Below are 19,240 nucleotides of genomic sequence, written 5' to 3'. Positions count from 1 at the left end.
GCAGTGGGCACCTTAGGTTAACTTGTGTATATTCATGGGAGTTACAGCAGGCTTAAATATTTGAGTATGCTGTCCTGGCAGGGTAGCTCAGTTGATTAGCGTGCCGCCCTGATATGCCAAGGTTGTGGGTTCGATCTCTGGTCAGGGCACATACAAGAAGCAGCCAATGAATGCATAAATGAATGGAACAATAAATCAGTGTTTCTCCCTCTCTTTCCCCCTTTCTCTTTCACTCTTAAAATTCATAAATTTTTTTAAATTGAAAAATACATGTGAGTATGCTAATAAGGAAACAATACCTATATTGGCTATCAGTGAAGAAAAAAATAGGTAGATATGTATGAACAGGCTTGTGAGGACAGCCATAATGTATATATGGTTAAATAAATAAAGAAATTAAATAAGTAAAAAATAACAATAAAAAACCCTATTTCATTAACAGTATGTGCAACATAACCTCATTTTTTTTAACCTTAAAACCTACAAAAATTATTGGCACTATATATGTAGGCACAATGTACATACAATAATAGAAAAAATATTTGGTGTTTGACTGCCAATTGATTATATTGTGATAATCCAATTACCTCCTGGATTCTGGATTGGATTGAGAGAACTTTGGGAAAAGATGACCTTTAATTTTTTTTTTTTTACTTTATATCCTTTTATTAAAAAAAAGAGTAGAATTATAAATGATATTCATAATCATTTTTACCTTTAAAATTTTTTAAGGAAAATGCTTAGACTTCTAAAAAGGGATGGAATTATTAAAATGTTGGGTGTCATAACTGAATCCAAATAAAACTAAATGATTTATAAATTAAATTTCCACCAAAGGAGTGAGTGACAGCCTTCCTGTGTTGCCAAGTGGTTAGAATGGTGTCCTGCTCCTTAGGGGAGAAAAGGTAGAGGGGCATATGTTTCAAAATTCCAGTTGCCAAGGACAGCAAGGAAGATACAGATTTCATTTTATAGCTAAGAGTCTACAAATATAATTAGGATTTTTATGAGTTTTTGGGTGATCACTAATCACCTTCCAACAAGTCATAGAAAGAGTTGTATCAAACTATTTGTATGTAATCATTTTCGTTAATTATACATTAATGTATCAATTCTGCCAAACATCCTTTAATATGCAAGTTACATAGTACCAAAGGAAAAGATGGACATTGTATTGGAAAGTATTTTTTTTAATCTATTGTATTTACAATTAAATTACAGGGACATAAAGACATCACTATGGTTACTGCAGAGAGTGGAATGATTATGCCAGTGTTACAATAGTTATTGCTAATTTAATACATTAGAGTATTATAGTGCCAAGAAGAAAGATGATGAAAAGATGGAAAAAGACCAGGGTTAGGGCTAGGGCAGTGGAGACCTCTTGGCATTATTTAGCTTTTGTGGGATTGCTGTATTGGGAAGGATGGTCACACTTGCTGTTTAATTGAGCAGATATTTAGCAGAAAGTTATTTTTAAACCAATGGTTCAGTTTTGTCTAGTAGGAAAACAAAAAACTCCTTAGATAATCCAAACAGAGGAATTAAAATATGAAATTGTTTACAATGTGTTAGAATGACTGGAGGACTAAAAGGGGGAAATCAATATACACGAAGACCTGCAGGAAGCTACTACTGTCCCTCGGCTGGAGGGGCAAAAGGAGAGTGATTATCCAGAGCCCCGGGACGGAGTGCTGCTGAGGCACCTTCTGCTGTTGAAACTGCGGACTTTCCATTTTTCAGCCAGCCAAGAGTCACACACCTACTGATGCTGCAGGAGCCTGGGAGCCCGTCTGGCCGGAGCTCTTGGACTAATCTGTAACATTGCTGGAGTCTGGTCTTTGCTGCTGCTGCTTTGCCTGGAGCCAGAGAACCAGTGAGGCTCTGCTGCTCAGGCTGCTGAACGACCTCTGTCTCTGCTGCCAGAGCCACAAGCAGAACAGGGGAGCAAAAAGACCTTTTCTCCTCCAGCTTTTAATCTCCCTCTAGTGTGTCTCATTGACAGGAACTAATGGGAAGTGAGGCAGCAGTGGATTCTGGGAAATTGCTGCTGCATGTGCTAATTGTAGTCTCTCAATCAACAAGTAGAGGTTGAGCATCTGTTACGTGCTATATGTATTTTAAGTGCTGGGGACTCAAAAGTGAACAAACAGACACAGCTTCTGCCTCTGTGGTGCTTACATTTTAGCAGAGAGAGAGAAATAATTACATACGTAAGTTACTATAATGTAAAGTGGTAATAGCACTAAGAAAAAATAATGATAGAGGAGTGACAAACTGATGGTGAAATAGCACAGGAATTGGGGGAGATCTCTCTGATAAGTGTCCTATTTGAACAAAATTATAAAATAACAGAAGGGATGGTGAATTGTGTGGGTATCAGAGGGCAGAGTGTTCTTGGGAGAAGTATCATCTAGTGCAAAGCCTCAAAGCTTGGGTGATTGATAAACATGAGGAAAAATGTGGGACCAGCATGGCTAAGTGCAAAGGGAACAAGAGCAGTAGGAATTGAGGACAAAGATATTTCATCTCCCTTTCTCCTGCTTAATAACAATAAACTCATTTGACTCAGATATTCTATAGAACCCTCTTTGAGATACTCTGTTCAAAAAGTTCAGCAGAAATTTATAGATATTGGTCAGTCTTCCAGCATCGACAATACTTCTAAATTTGATGTACAGGATGATATACATGAAGGTCCTGTCAAATAAAGTTAGCTCTCAAAAAACGAAAAACTATAATATTTTACTTGTCAAATTAAAATTGTAAACAGGTAATAACACTGACACAAGAACATTAAAACTAGTGTTCTTGTCATGATGATAGTAACACTGTACACATTGAGAAGCAAGTACATAGCGCACACTGTAAAATCAACACCATGCTTTCCTAGTATTACTGCTTATGAGAATCTTGCCTAGGGAAGCAGAAGTCATGTTGCATGTGCCGATGAAGTTAATTGCCTGATTTTTAAACATTTCTAAGAGAACAAAGAAAAATGGATTACAATGTGAAGTACATTAATTGCAAATATTTATGATACTTCAAATAGAAGTTCACTAAATCATAGATATTTTATGTTGACTTGAGTTTATTAAGAACACCAGAGTCTTAAGAACTTTCCTGTTTTGTGAATAATTTTGTAGGAATATTTTATTTTATTTGTAAAATTATTTGTAAATTATTTCAAATAGGATATAGAATGTTCTTTCTGTGTTTGACTTTTTTGGTTGTAATTTTAATGTTCAGAATTGTTTGAGCAGTCTATAAGTCCATCCATGATACTTGACTTAATCATGTATCATCCCAAATTCATCTAATAAATTGTGAAAATTCAGATGAAAATAAAATTATATCAAATATTATTATATCTTTCCACAAAGAAAATGAATACAAAATTAAAAGTTATGAATGTTATTTAAACAAATAAAGAAATTCAGATTCAGACTAAGTACTTCACAATTTCATGGCACTGGATTCTAGAATGGTAAATGTACCTGAACTGAAATATCTCATGTGTTTTGTCACTTGTAGGAAAACTTGTAGCTTGTAGCATGTGGGAAAGAAGACTATTACTTATTCTTAATCTGGTTTTCTGACTACTTTGGAATCGCCAAGAGTGACAATCTCTACAGATGTCAGAGAAGAGAAATTGGTTTTAATTTACCATCTCTGGATCTATTAAATGTAGTAACCTTTAGACTATAAGAGCAGTGAATTTTATCCTATATTACCTACACATTGCAGAATTTCATATTTTAAGATTTTTTTTATTGGGAATACCTTTATTAGTACATACCTAATATATGTAGGAATGTGTATGGTGCATGCATACATGAGTACACACACATATTAGTTCAAAACTCAAAATTACATCTATAAAATCTGAATATGACGGGTCTGCTGGGTATAGAATATACTGAAAAAATCATTGAGAAATCCAGTGAATTACCAAAAATTTTATTTTCTTTTTCCTTTTTAAAAACACCGAATTAATCCAGATTTCGTTTACTGAGTAATTGTTAAGCATAGCTGCAAGAGAAATGGCAGGCCGATAGCTTCCATTCCCCCTACTTTCTCTCTCTCCCTTTTTGTTTTTACTTGTATTTCTGCAGATCCTGCAGTCTCAAATTTCCACTGTGTTTTGACACCAAAACTGTATGTGAAGTGGGTCAAGTTTCTGCCATCTTGGTAAGTTTCATCTAAGCCCAGGCTTTTGTCTTCCCTGGTTCTCAATTCCTTTACTCTTGGAACTCTCTTCCTCATGCTCTCACATCTGCTCCACTAAGCATTTGGACCCTCTGATCTCACTTATGTATCAACTGAGCATCTTGAACACTCAGAAAATGAAGAAACTAATATCATAGCTATTCTAGTTATAAAATATGCTCTTGTGCCCTGTCACCTCTTTCATTAAAGTATCTGTGTGTCTCTGTGCCTTTGTCTACAGTTTCCAGTTACATCATCTGATCTTTGTCTTAATTTTCTCTGTTGCTTTTTGTGGTCCTTAGAATACATTGCAGTAGCAAAATCCTATAGTTAGTTGTCTTAGGACAATCATTGAGTTAGGAGGCAAAGGGTTTTCAGGATACCTTTTTTTCTAGAAAGTTTAGAGTATGGAAAGGTAGTGCAAAATTTGGGTCACTGGAAGAAGTAGGAGAAACCAGGACTGGAGATGAATGGAGATGTAAGAAAGGACACCAGGTTCTGCAGGGGTAAGATTATTAGGTCTAGGTTTGCAAGATACTGAGGTTCTAGATGAATGATCCCTGCAATCCTGGTGGAAGTGGTAGGTAGTGAAGGAGCGGGAAATTGGTTACTAATGAAATTGCGCTATTAATGGACAAAAGTAATCCCCTGTTTTGGACTTATAAAAGATGATTTTATGCCACTTGCCCACATTTTGATGAAATATGGAAGGTGGTGATAATTAAAAGATATAATATATAAAATAACATGCTTGCCTTTGATTTCTATTATATACTAGAGGCCCGGTGCACGAAATTCATGCACGGGGTGTGTGTCCCTCAGCCCAACCTGCACACTTTCCAATCTGGGACCCCTCACGGGATGTCCGACTGCCCCTTTAGGCCCGATCCTACATCCCTCTCACAATCCAGGACTGCTGGCTCCCAACTGCTCGTCTGCCTGCCTTCCTGATTCCCCTAACCACTTCTGCCTGCCAGCCTGATCACCCCCTAACTACTCCCCTGCCAGCCTGATTGATGCCTAACTGCTCCCCAGCCAGCCTGATTGCCCCTAACTGTCCTCCCCTGCAGGCCTGGTCACCCCCTAACTGCCCTCCCCTGCTGGCCTGGTCACCCCTAACTACCCTCCCTTGCAGGCTTGATTGCCCCCAACTGCCCTCCCTTGCAGGCCTGGTCCCTTCCAACTGCCCTCCCCTGCTGGCCTGATCGCCCACAGCTGCCCTCCCTTGCAGGCCTGGTCTCTCCCAACTGCCCTCCCTTGCTGGCCATCTTGTCACGGCCATCTTGTGTCCACATGGGAGCAGCCATCTTTTCCACCTGGGGGCAGCCATCTTTGACCACCTGGGGGCAGCCATTTTGTATGTTGGAGTGATGGTCAATTTGCATATTGCTATTTTATTAGATAGGATAGGATAGAGGCCTGGTGCACAGGTGGGGGCCGGATGGTTTGCCCTGAAGGGTGTCCCAGATCAGGGTGGGGGTTCCCTTGGAACATGGGGCAACCTGGGCAAGGGGCCTGTGGTGGTTTGCAGGCTGGCCACACACCCCGGCAACCCAAGCGGAGGCCCTGGTATCTGGGATTTATTTATCTTCTATAATTGAAACTTTGTAGCCTTGAGTGGAGGCCAGGGCAGGCCAGGACGGGCATGAAGCTTGGCTTCCTTCATCGCTGGGGGTAACCCAAGCCTCCGGCTCACTCCAACTTCGTGGCTGCCGCCATATTTGTTGGGTTAATTTGCATACTCGCTCCTGATTGGCTGGTGGGTGTGGCTGGTGGGCGTAACGGAGGTATGGTCAATTTTCTCTTTTATTAGATAGGATTACTAGTGGCCCGGTACACAAAATTCATGCACGGAGTGGGGGTTCCCACAGCCCAGCCTGCACCTTCTCCAATCGGACATCCCTCTTGCACTCTGGGACCGCTGGTTCCTATCCGCTCACCTGTGTGCCTGCCTGATCTCCCCTAACCCCTCTGCCTGCCTGCCTGATCACCCCTAACTGCCCTCCCCTTTCGACCTGATCTTGCCCCCAACTACCCTCCCCTGCTGTCCTGGTTGCCCCCAACTGTCCTCCCCTGCCAGCCTGATCTCGTGCCCAACTGCCCTCCCCTGCAGGCCAATTTGGTTCTCCTTGGTCAGTTTCTATGCCAGTCAGTGTCAAAAGCTCCACCTCCTAGGCAGCCATTGGCTCCTCATAGTTCACCCAGATTTGGTTCTGATTGGTCGGTTTCTATGCCAGTCAGCATTTCCGAGCCTATCCCCGGGCCGTATCATAGAGGTGGGGCTGATCAGTAGTCCCCGTGGAGGCCTGGGGAGAAACAGGTGCAGCTGCTGGCAAAGTCCGGAAATAAAGAGAGAGGCAACAGCTGATCAACAGCTGCCACGGAGGCTGCGAATCAGACCCTGCCTCTCTCTTCGGGCCTGTCTCTGGGCCTGATCCACACCCCCTTGGCAGTCATTGCTGGGTCGCTGCATCCACACCAGTGGCAGTCAGTACTGGGTCAGCATGGCAACCCAGCACTGACTGCAGGACTGACTGCCGGTGTTCAGTCTAGCCTTTGGTTGGTCGTTATGGTCCCTGGGTTTTTATATATTAAGATTCATTAAAATAAGGTTAGCACTTTCTGGAAAACTTTACTATAGATACCTTGAATGCAAATATTTTAAGATTTACCACATAAATATTTTTCCATATTTATTAATATTTATCATGAACCTGGTATGTTCAAGGGATTGCTATAAGTGTTACTTATGATATACCCTACTTAAAAATATTTGCTTTTATTTCTGTTGACTTTTTTCAATTATTTGTTCATTGTGATGATAGAAAAGTTACAAATAAGACTTATTAGCTTCTGGTGTTTTACAGCTATTTCTAGACTTTTATTATTGTTGATAAGGGAAAATCATTTTGATATTTATTTTCTGTTGTTTTATAATTACCTTATTTTCTCATTTTTTTTTGCATTTATATTCATCTTTTGTTTGCATCCATGCTCTTAATTTTAGTGTCTTTAATATTCAGTAAAGATGTCAGGTTCTAGAGAAGATACGGGGATAGTTCATGTTTCTGGCTCTCTGGAGTTAAAGATTATTTTATTATTGATTCTAAGATATCCAGTAGTCACTCTCCAATATTTATGTATTTAGTGCAGTGATGGCGAACCTATGACATGCGTGTCAGCACTGACACGCGTAGCCATTTCTGATGACACGCAGCCTCTGAGGCGGCCGCATGCCGAGGATGAAACATTTGCTGCTCCTGAGGATGAAACATTTGCGAAATAATGTTTTTTTCCTCAAAGTGACACACTACCCGAGTTATGCTCAGTTTTTTTGGTGAAGTTTGACACACCAAGCTCAAAAGGTTGCCCATCACTGATTTAGTGTAATTTAAGAAAATAATTTACAATATATCTTGAGATAAACAACCTTAGGGAAAAGTAAAAATTCAGTACTATTTAAACAAACAGGTTAAGTTCTTTTTTCTTTCTCTTCTGAGTTCATATTACATATTTACATATAATTCCATTCAAAAGACCATTTTAGACTTATCTATTTAATTGATTAATAGTTCCTATCAAATACATGAATACAACTTGACAACCACAGATTTTTGCAAAATGTTTCAGCTACTTCATTAGATAATTGCCATGTCCTATCACCAAAGATAGGGTATGGCAAGATGAAATACTGATTTGTATAGCTTTTTTTATAAGATTGAATTTTATATTGCATATTTCTCATATTTTTGTACTTGCATAGTTTACTATTCTTATCTGAGATCAGTTAGTAGGGTAAAATTATATGTCTTCACTTTTTCTATTCAGATTTTATCCATTTTTATTTTATATCCTGAGATTATACCTATTGTTTGCAGAGCAAGTCAATGAAGTGCAATGGAATTTAGGGACAATTGGATGGGAGGGTTGGGTTGGTTGTGAAAGGATTGCTATAAAGGAAAAGAAGTGTTGAGTTCTTTTGAAAATTTTACAAAATAGAAAGTTGTTTTACTGTGTTATTATTGTTGTAAACTGTTGATAACTTTGAAAGCGAAAGCTATTTGTGTCTATTTGAAGGCACTGTGAAGTGAAAGGATCATCTAATCTGGTTTTAAGGGTATGGCTTTGTTGATGTTAATCACTATGAGCCAGAAATAAAGTTTCTGAGATTTGTAAAGTAATTGAAGCAGCTGAGAATGATAAAGAACAGGAGCCAAAGGTTTCTTTTGCTTTATATTGATTCAGTCAGTAAGCAATATAGTCTTTAAGGTTTTAGCAATAGATACAGAGAGCTATAGACAGACTTTTGATGGCACACATGATAATTTTTATGTTTGTTGAACTGGTCGTTTTGTTCTCTCCTTGTATTTAAAAAAATAGAATAGTTTGGAGAGATTTTTTTAAAGACAGAGCTAAGCAGCATATTAACTTCCCAAAGAATTAGTTTTGAAATTAATATAATTTGTGTAGGTGAGGATTGATTATTTGGACACACTTCTCAGATAATTAAGAAAAAAGACAATAATTTATTTTAATGTCTTCTACTCCACTAGATTAACAATCTTTGAATTCATATTTAAAATTAACTACCAGTGAAATTTTTGGCATAAAGAAAATATAATATGAATTTTGTTTCACAAATATGTTTCAATACTTATTTGATTTTTATTCTTTTCTATCTCCCTCTCATTGACATTTAAGAATGGCTAACATCCACATATGAGAGATTAAACTGACTGTACAATGTATATACATTTGTAATAAAAAGAACCAATATATATTTGTGGTTTCACTTGCTAAATTTATTTATATTTTACTTTTTTTCCAGAAGGGTATGAAGCAAGTAATCATAACACTGTTATTTCTGTGTATATTAATTTATAATTTTGAAACTAAAGATGGAAAAATTTTAATATATTTGAAATATTACATCTTAAGAAGCTTTCAGAGTGCTTTTATGTTGAAGTTGCTCATCTATGTTTTTTGTATAAATGAATAAATAAAGTTGAAAGATATGACAAATCTCATTGAAATGCATAACTCAACTGTTCTGTGATGTGAGTAAGTGGAATGTTGTGACCTTAAACCTCAACTTTTTTAATGGGCAACTCTGGATGGGAGTGATGAATGTTGATTCTGCTGCTGAATTTGTGCTTGACCTTAAGCAAGGTCCTATGTGTCTCTGGGCATATATTTCTTTATTCATACAATGTGGTAGTTTACCTAGATATAATCTAAGCTTCCCTTCTTCCATCTGGTGTCTGTGAACAGCCTATTTATGCTTGCACACTCCCATAAATAGGTAGCTTGTTAATCTCTGAGGAGGACCAAACCATCTCTGGGTAATTCTAAATGCCAGTAAGGTTCTTCTGATAGTGAGCTAAGATTTGTCTTCCTAAGTTTTCCATTATTCATAAATGTGCTAAGTGTGCCCACAGAATATTCATAGAAATGATTGATGAAAGTGATGTACAGGAGTGGACAGGGTATTGTGTTATGGTTCCAAAAATTTTTTTGTTAATCCATTTTTAAATCAGTGCCATTTGGACATAGCCATTCAGCTAGTAATAATCAATCAGTTGTTCCTGTGGTCAACCAACATTTCTCATTTGTGCACAGAAGGACATCACTATATATTGACAGATCTCTTGCAAAGTTTGATCCATTTTGATGGCTGCATTTTCTCGGGAGAGGGGAAAGTAAGAAGGAAGGGGAAAGAGGAAGAGAGAGAAGGAAAGGCAGGAGGGAGAAAGGGAAGAAGGGAAGAAGGAAAGAATTAATTTACATAGGTACGGATTTCTCCCTGTGCTCAAACATTTCTACCAATTGTGTTATATCTCTCAGGTTTAAAACAGTCCTTTGACAGTTGGCTCTGTTTCACTTGACTTCCAGGTTTTTGTACTCCATGTATTTTCCTTCAACTTCATTGGACTTTTCTCTGTCAATAATGATGGGTGATCCCATCTAGTTGATGGCTTAAATAACATTAATTTAGCAGTGTTTGTTGTTTTGTTTTTATTTACCTAATGTTCCTCTGACCATGAGACTTTTGTATCTAACTTTCTATCTGACATCACCACTTAGATCCCTAATTGTATCCTCAAAGCTCTGTCCAACAAGGAATCATTGATCCCTCTCACCCACTAAAAACAAACCAAAACAAAACCCTATTCCCACATTTTCTTGTCTTCATAAATTGGAACCATAATCTACCTAATTGCTCAGGCAATAACCTTAAGAGTAAGCTTTTATTCTCCTCTACCATAATATTGCTTCAATTTGAACATTTACATCTTCACCACCACCATCTTAGTCCTGGCCTAGATACAGCCTGATAATTGGCCTCTCTTCTTTCTACTTCTTGCCTTGTTCTCTCCACAATAGCTACAGTGATCCTTTAAAATTACATTGCATCACTGTTTTGCTCAAAACTTCTAGTAGCCTCTTTTCACTCTTAGAGCAAAATTCAAAGGACTTATATATCCTGCAAGCTTCCACAGGACCAGGCCCAGCCTGCCTCTCCAGCCATCATCTACCAATACCTTTGTTGTTCATTCTTCTCCAGACATAGTTGTCTCCTTTCAACTTCTTGAGCTTGCCTTTAAACTTGTTCTTTTCTCTGTCTTAAGTGTTCCCTGGTAAAGTTTTCCTTCTTACAGCATTCAGCCCTTTGCTAAAATGTCACACAAGCTATCTAAAATAACCTCAATTTATCATTCTTTATCCTTTTACCCTTTATTATTTTCTCCCTATCACTTATTTAATGTCTGTTTCCCATAACAATGTAGGCATCTTGAAGTCTATCTTGTTTCCACTCTATGCAGAATTCTTAGCCCTTAGCAGGGGTATAATACTTATTCTTAATGGAAAACCCATTGTTTTTCTTTTAAATGATATCTCATTGCCATTGCATGTATAATATTTTGTGCTTTAGAATGGCTTATGAATTGTTTTACTTTGATATATTTGCTTAAAACATAATAACAACATTTTCAACCTTTTTTCCCCCCTGAAAATCAAGCTATGTTTAGGGGGGTGAAATGCTAGTGGCCATTATGTTAAAACTGGAAGCCTGGTGCACAAATTCGTGCCTGGGTGGGGTCTCTCAGCCTGGTTGGCCGATCAGGGCAGGCCAGCCGGGAGGAGGGACGATGGGAGTTTGGCCAGCTGCAGGAGGTTGGCCAGCTGCAGGAGGTTGGCCAGTTGTCTGTGGGAGTGCACTGACCACCAGGGGGCAGCTCTTGCATTGAGCATCTTCCCCCTGGTGGTCAGGGCACATCATAGCTACCAGCCGGTCATCTGGTTGTAATGGTTGCTGAGGCTTTTATATATATACTAGAGGCCCAGTGGCCCACAGGGAACTGGCCTAAGCCGCAGTCAGACATCCTTAGTGCTGCGGAGGAGGCGGGAGAGGCTCCCGTCACTGCCACTATACTTCAGCCATCAGCCTGGCTTGTGGCTGAGCGGAGCTCCCCCTGTGGGAGCGCATTGCCCACCAGGGGGCAGCTCCTGCGTTGAGCGTCTGCCTCCTCGTGGTCAGTGCGCATCATAGTGACCGGTTGTTCTGGTTAGGGTCAATTTGCATATTACCCTTTTATTATATAGGAAAGATGATAGTGTTATACACATTCAACACATATGATTAGAAATGCTATTTATTTCTAACATGTTTGTATTAAATATAAGTGTGTATTGTAATTATAAAAGTTTAAATATCATTGTCTATTACCTTGATTATGGTGGTGGTTCCATGGGTGTATGCATTTGTCCAAACTCATTATATAGACTACATTAAATATGTGCAATTTTTTGCATATCAGTTATACCTCAGTAAAGCTGTTTAAAAAATAAAAATTTAAAATGAAAATGTCAGGAATGAGTTAAATATTTTATTTAAGACTCATGTTTTGTGATTATAGATCATTTTGTGATTATAGATCAGAAAGTGCACAATGTTTCTGTTCATTCAAATTACATTTTTTTTATTCAAAGACACCAAAACCCCATCTTATTCTTTTTCAAGTTAATCTCACTTTAATGAAAAAATATGGTCATTTTTAAAAAATGCTGGGGGTTTTAACGTCTTAAGAACACATTTCAGTAGAAAAATAATGGATATATGTAGTAAGATATGAAAAATGCACACCAACTTTAAGATTACAGTTATCTTTGAGCATACCCATGGAAAAGAGCAGAGGATATGACCTTTAGTGGTTATTTGTAAAATATTACTTTTTGAAATAAAAGATATGGAATTAATAAAATCAAGGTTTAAGTTTAACATTTATTCAAACTTGGTGCTGGGAAAATATTGTCCATTTTTTATATTATTACTTAAACTTTTGGTATGTTTTAAATATTTTTAATGAAAAACTAAACAATAGAATATAAGTAAATGATAGGGTGTCATTTAAATGAATTTATAACCTGGTAATAGTTGGCTCTCTGTATAATTTGAGTAAGTTTGCTGTTAAAGTTAGTACTTTTTATAAAACCTTTTTAAAGAATTTTATCTACTTATTTCAGCTTATAAGTCTTTTTCACATTTTTTACATTATATCATCGAAAAGTCATTTATTTTTCTGCCTTCTGTTAGTTGTCCTCTACTAAGTATCAGATGTCTCAATTTAGACACAAGAACTGGAAAACAAGAACTCTAAAACAGAAAGAAGCCATCTTAAATAAATGGAAATAATTTTGGATAGAAATTGAGCATAGTAAATGAAATACACTTCAAAAAAGTCATTTAAGATCCAAAAGTTTCTGGAGTTTGGTTTTTTTTTATTCATCCTTACTGTCAATAGTGTCAATCTTTTGTCTCTTTTTAAGGTTTTCATTTTTGACCCAATTCAGTCAGTCACTGAATATCCTCCTATCTAATAAAAGGGTAACATGCAAATTAACCATCATTCCATCACAAAGATGGCGGTGCCCATAGCCACAAGATGGTGACGCCTCAGCTCGCCAGAGTCTCCCAGTCCTGGGGGGGCTGCCACTGAGAGCAGGCAGCGTGAGCAGCCTGGCGGAATGCTTGCTTCGTTGCCATGACGATGGAGGGCTTCTGTGCAGCTAGCGAGGAGCAGCCGGGGCGGGACGCTTGCTTCATTGCTGCAGTAACACCCCGGCCACGGAGGGCCTCTTGGAGACAGGGGGTCTGGCCCGCAGCCTTTGTGGCCGAGCGCAGGCCCGGAGAGAAGACAGCGGACCCGCCTCCCACGGAAACAGCGCGGCTCCCTCCCGGCGCCCACACTCACTTCCGCCTTCTGCAGAAGCCGCACGGCTCCCAGCGGCGAGCTGAGGTTCCCGGCCTACTGCGCACAATATCACACGATGGGCTACTAGTACATAGTATAACCCTTTTATAATGCCATAAGTATAGTCTAAAATTTGTTTGTCCTAATAAATGATCCCATCGTGTCAAAGTGCATAAAATCACTAGTGAGCCTTCTGAGTAAGTCAGGAACCAATTGCCAATCAATAGTAAAAATACCAGATTTGCCCTCGTGAAATGTGTAGCCTAGCTAGAGGTAGAGAAAAGTAAACAGGAAATTTAAATATTGTGAGGTAAGCGTGTTGGTGCAAAAAATATTACTATGAAATAATAGAGAAAAGAAGTTACCCCGATCATAGTGAAACGTGGGAATTAAACTGGAGTGTGTAGTTTTTCCTCTGGTCAGGATGCAAAGGTGATTTCCCAGGTTCTTGTCCAGGTGGATTCGAAGAATGAAGCCACGGACAAAAGTTGGTATAGGAAAAGGTGGAAATTTGGGAAACAAGCACAGACTCCCATGTGGGGATGGGGAGAGAAACTCACTAAGTCCCTTTTTTCTAAGGTTTATGAAGGCTGCAGTGCTCTGTGTCCTGATATCCCCTCTGATTGGTCACTATAGCAGCCTCAGAGCTCAAACCCCACATGGGGTTCCTTCCCCTCTTTTTCTCCCTTTAGTTTTTCTGTTCCCTGTGGCCTTCCTCTTTATTCTGTGAACAGGTAGCTTCCTCCCCCTTTATTCTATAAATGTGTACCTATTGGCAGCTCCCAGCCCCCTTGTTCAGTGAATGGATGCCTTCTGGCAGCTCCCAGCTTTGCAGCTCCGCGGTTCTCCCCCATGGACCCTCTAATTCCTGAAACTCCCTAAACCTGCTTTTTTACCCCTAAAAACTCCTTTTAATAGTAGTTAAAAAAGCTCATTGGAAACCTGGAGATTGGGTAGGATGTAGCCAGACAAAAAGTGTAAAGGCAAAAGTTTTTCAGATATAATCACAAATCCTTAAGAGAGAACAGAGTGACTTGACAGGAAACATTGGTTGACTAGGTTAGCAGCATGGTTTTTGAGAGGGGAAAGCAGTGTAAGATGGACTGGAGCCGTTTTGAAAGGCCTTCTGTATTACACATTAAAAATATGTATTTTATTCTAAGGGGGTAACATAGTCCAATTCACAATTAAGGAAGATCGCTGTGGCTGCAGACTCTGCCCCATATTACTATGTATTGTTCAAGTCAACATTTTTATTAGGGAGAAATCCTTAACTTCCCAAACTTGTTTATATCCTCTTTGCATATACTCTTTAAACACTTTGTACTTCACCTTCAGAGTACAAGTTATTCTATATAATAAAGAGGTAATATGCAAATTGACCGTCACTCCAACACACAAGATGGCCACCCCCATGTGGTCAAAAATGGCTGCCCCCATGTGGATACAAGATGGCCACCACAAGGTGCCTGGCAGGGGAGGGCAATTGTGGGTGATCAGGCCTGTAAGGGAGGGCAGTTCGGAGTGACGAGGTCAGCAGGGGAGGGCAGTTGGGAGTGACTAGGCCTGCAGGGGAGGGCAGTTGGGGGGGACCAGGCCTGCAGGGAAGGGCAGTTGGGAGTGACCAGGCCTGCAGGAGAGGGCAGTTTGGAGTGACTAGGCTTGCAGGGGAGGGCAGTTGGGCGTGATCAGGCCAGCAGGGGAGGGTAGTTTGGGGGGACCAGGCCTGTAGGGGAGGGCAGTTGGGAGTGACTAGGCCTGCAGGGGAGGGCAGTTTGGGGGGACCAGGCCTGCAGGGGAGGGCAGTTAGGGGTGACCAGGCCTGCAGGGGAGGGCAGTTGGGAGTGACCAGGCATGCAGGGGAGGGCAGTTGGGAGTGACCAGGCATGCAGGGGAGGGCAGTTGGGGGGGACCCAGGCCTGCAGGGGAGGATAGTTGTGGGTTCTCAGGCCAGCAGGGGAGGGCAGTTAGGGGCAACCAGGCTGGCAAGGGAGGGCAGTTAGGGGTGACTGGGCCAGCAGGGGAAGGCAGTTGGGGGTGACCAGGCCTGCAGGGGAGGGCAGTTAGGGGCAATCAGGCTGGTAGGGGAGCAGCTAGGCATCGATCAGGCTGGCAGGGGAGTGGTTAGGGGGTGATCAGGCTGGCAGGTAGAAGCTGTTAGGGGCAATCAAACAGGCAGGCAGGCAAGTGGTTGGAAGCCAGCAGTCCTGGATTGTGAGAGGGATGTCCGATTGCCCGTTTAAATGGTCAATCAGACATCCCTCGAGAGGTCCCAGATTGGAGAGGGTTCAAGCTGGGCTGAGGGATCCCCCCCGCACCCATGCACGAATTTTGTGCACTGGGCTTCTAGTAATTATAATAAAATAAGAAATTGTGAGATTGGATGTTAGGTGTCTGATTCTCCTCCTGGTTCATAATCTCTGTTGGGAGACACTGAACTGTGGTGTATTGCTGTGTCCTCAGCATCTGTCTCAGCTAGTGCCTTTGATATAGTAGTGGGTGCTCAATAAGTATGAATTGAATAAATAATCTATAAGTACCTCAGTACTATGAATAAGATAGTTTTCAAGATTAATGATGTAGTTAAAGAAAACTAATAATAAGTACTGATTTTACCTTTTTTTTTCTTTCTATTTCTTATTTCCCTGAATGCATTTAATGAACTATTGTTGAGGGCCTTCTTGCACCAAGTATTGTGATAGAAACTAAGAAAGATAAGTGCTATTGAAACATGGGGTTCATGGAGGAGGTTCTCCCTGTAGGTTCTTGCCTCACAAAGTTTGCAGAATAAACTCGCGAACTTGTTAGTAAAAGTGTGGAAATTTATTGGAAGCAAATACAGACTCCTATGTAGGGAAGGGTTTCCAAGGGGGTAACCAACTAGGCCCCTTTTTCTAAGGTTTAAAGGCTGTAAGTTCTTTGTCTATGCTCCCTTCTAATTGGACCCCTTCCCCAGTTTACAACCCTGTGCTTTCCTAACTGGTCCCTCTTTTGCAGGATATCAGTTTCAAAGTCCAAAACCCATGTGGTGCCTCCTCCTTTCTCTCCCCTTATCTTGCAACATTCCTCTATCCTCTGTGGAAATGTTTCCCTCTTCCTTGTATCTTGTGACTTTTCCCTATCCTCCGTGAGAGGCTTTTCCCTGTCCTCTGAGAGCATGATAAACATTTTGGCGTCTTGGAGCTATTTCTGTCCTGTACATATGCATCCCTCTCCCATGGACCCTCTTTATTTCTTAGAACAGCCTGTCCTGTCTCTAAAAATTCCTTTCAAAACGGTCTGTGAATAACAAATATTTTAAAAACTAATGACTATAATTCAAATGAGGAGTATTGTAGAGGTATAATTAGTTATATTAAATATGCAGCTAAAGGTACAGAATTCTTCCTCTTATCACAATTTTTTAAAACGTTTTATCTTTTATGGATGTTTTATATTTCTGAAGTTTGCATGTCAACTTTCAAATGATGTTTTATTCCAGCACAGAAAGAATTGCCTGAATAAAACTTCTTTAAAATATAATTACAAACTTCCTATTAGTAATTTGTTAAAGATAAAACACAGGCCTGAAAGATCAGGAGATATTGATGAATTAGAGATAGCTATCTTTATACTAGTCTTAAAAATCTACTTAATTTTCTTGATCAGTGATAAGTAAGTGCTTCTCTATTTAGGAAAGGGTTAAGTTATATAAAAACACAACTTTTTTTTTTTTTAGCTGGAAAAATGAATATGAGTTTAGACAGTGTTAGTAATGTTTTAAAAAAGCCATTTTAGTGTGAACTGCAGCCACAGATGTACTGGTAAAAGTACCTGAATTCAAAGGGACCTGTTCAGAATTTTGGCTTCCAAAGCAAATATTATACTGGAAAATTCCTGACAAAATTAATTTCAGCTCTTAAAGTCATTGTTTATAGTTTAAAAAGAAACAGGCGCTCCAAAGAGCCCTACTCAGTTAAATATATGCGGTGTGTGAAGAAATTGCTTCGTGATCTTTGGCAGAGTTAAATGGCAACATGGCAGAGTTTAGTGGAGGCACTCCTGTCAAAAGATGTAAAGTGTTATTCAGAAAGCAAAGAAAGTTGAAAGTATCTTCTTGCTTGCCAGGGGAGTATGAAGATTTATGCATACCCTAAAGTGATCTAGTTTTATTTTTCCCACATTTTCATTTATTGAAATATAAAAGTATGTTGAGGAAGGCCATCTAAATTCTTTTGTCAGATTGTGAGAAAGCTACGAGGTAAAAATTAGTGAAACAACATTGGTGTTAAGAAGAAACAAAATTTTAAGATAGATAATTCAATTAAATATTTTTGTCAGTAGTATTAAACATTAAATAGGGGCCTATGGACTGAATCTAAAATTAAAATTATGGGCATATCAAGGCATGAACTTTTTTAAAAGTAAAAGCACTTTAAAGAATAAAATATGTCTTCTTTAAAGAAAAATAAGGGAAAAAGAAGTTAAACTATGGCAGCTAACAGCAAAAATTTAATGTAAGGAAAATGTCACATATATTAAAATAATTGTTTACTTTGTTTTAAAATTGTGCATTCCTTTATGTGTTAATTATATTTTAACGATAATAAGAGGCATCTTTTTTATAAGTGGTACTTAAAGTAATTTAGGTTAATCCAATTAATCTATACTTAAAGAAATCCACTGTTCCCTAGTGGAAGATACAGAATTACTGGCTTAATGCATAGGAATGGTTAAATTGTTACCGTTTGGCTAAAATGGGAAGTGACAAGGGCAATAAATTTCAGCAACACCTATCACTAAAAGTGGTATGCCTTCTACTTTAAATATATTTTGAAATTTAATTCTCACAAAAATTTCATCATTTATTGTTATTCTCATTTTATAGATAAGGAAACTGAAGCTTACAAAGTATAAGAAAATATATTCCATAATACCAGCATTTCTCTTTTAGGAAGTCCATTCTATCTAATAAAAGAGTAATATGCAAATTGACTGTCACACCAAGACACAAGATGGCCGCCTCCATGTGGTCAAAGATGGCTGACCCCATGTGGACATAAGATGGCCACCACAAGATGGCTGCCACAAATGGCCTGCAGGGGAGGGCAATTGTGGGAAGTTTGGAGTGACCAGGCCAGCAGAGGAGGGCAGTTGGGAGTAACCAGGCTGGCCGAGGAAGGCAGTTGGGGGAGACCAGGCCAGCAAGGGAGGACAGTTGGGGGGGACCCAGGCCTGCAGGGGAGGGCAGTTGGGGGGGGGACCAGGCCTGCAGGGGAGAGCAGTTGGGGGGGGACCAGGCCTGCAGGGGAGGGCAGTTGTGGGGGACCAGGCCTGCAGGGGAGGACAGTTGGGAGCCAGCAGTCCTGGATTGTGAGATTGTGAGGTGGATGTCCGACCGCCCGTTTAGGCCTGATTCCAATGGAATCAGGTGGTCGGACATCCCTCAAGGGGTCTCAGATTGGAGAGGGTGCAGGCTGGGCTGAGGGACACGCCCCCCCCCCACCCGGTGCACACATTTTGTGCACTGGGCCTCTAGTATTTAAATAAAGATGCATCTCATTCCAGTACATGTACTTCCCTTTATACTGCCATAGCCCCCTCACATGATATTGATAATGGTAGCAATTTCAGCAGGAGTAGTGATAGCAATAGTGATAGCGCATACTAAAAAATGTTCCAGACACTGTCCTCAGCACCTTATATACATTAATTTTACTGAATTGTAAAAGAACCCTATGAAATATGTGCCATTTTGTCCTAGTTTTACAGATGAAAAAAATTGGAAAATAGGATAA

General features: G+C 39.7%; 1 protein-coding gene across 9 annotated transcripts in view; it reads left to right on the top strand.

Annotated features, from left to right (window-relative positions):
• Positions 1–19,240, top strand: part of EPHA6 (EPH receptor A6) — a 1,012,702-nt gene that overhangs the window by 101,328 nt on the left and 892,134 nt on the right. The window contains exon 1 of one of the 9 annotated variants that reach the window (XM_079766997.1): positions 4,101–4,191. The exons of the other annotated variants lie outside the window; for them this stretch is intronic. The gene's annotated coding sequence lies outside the window, so the exon portion shown is untranslated. Of the gene's footprint in view, positions 1–4,100; positions 4,192–19,240 lie in introns of those variants that run through there. 9 annotated transcript variants of the gene reach the window in all.

This window comes from Cnephaeus nilssonii, assembly GCF_951640355.1.
Source record: "Cnephaeus nilssonii genome assembly, chromosome: 3".
Classification (NCBI taxonomy): Eukaryota; Metazoa; Chordata; class Mammalia; order Chiroptera; family Vespertilionidae; genus Cnephaeus; species Cnephaeus nilssonii.
Note: the sequence above shows the minus strand (reverse complement) of the source record. Positions and strands in the feature narration are given on the sequence as shown.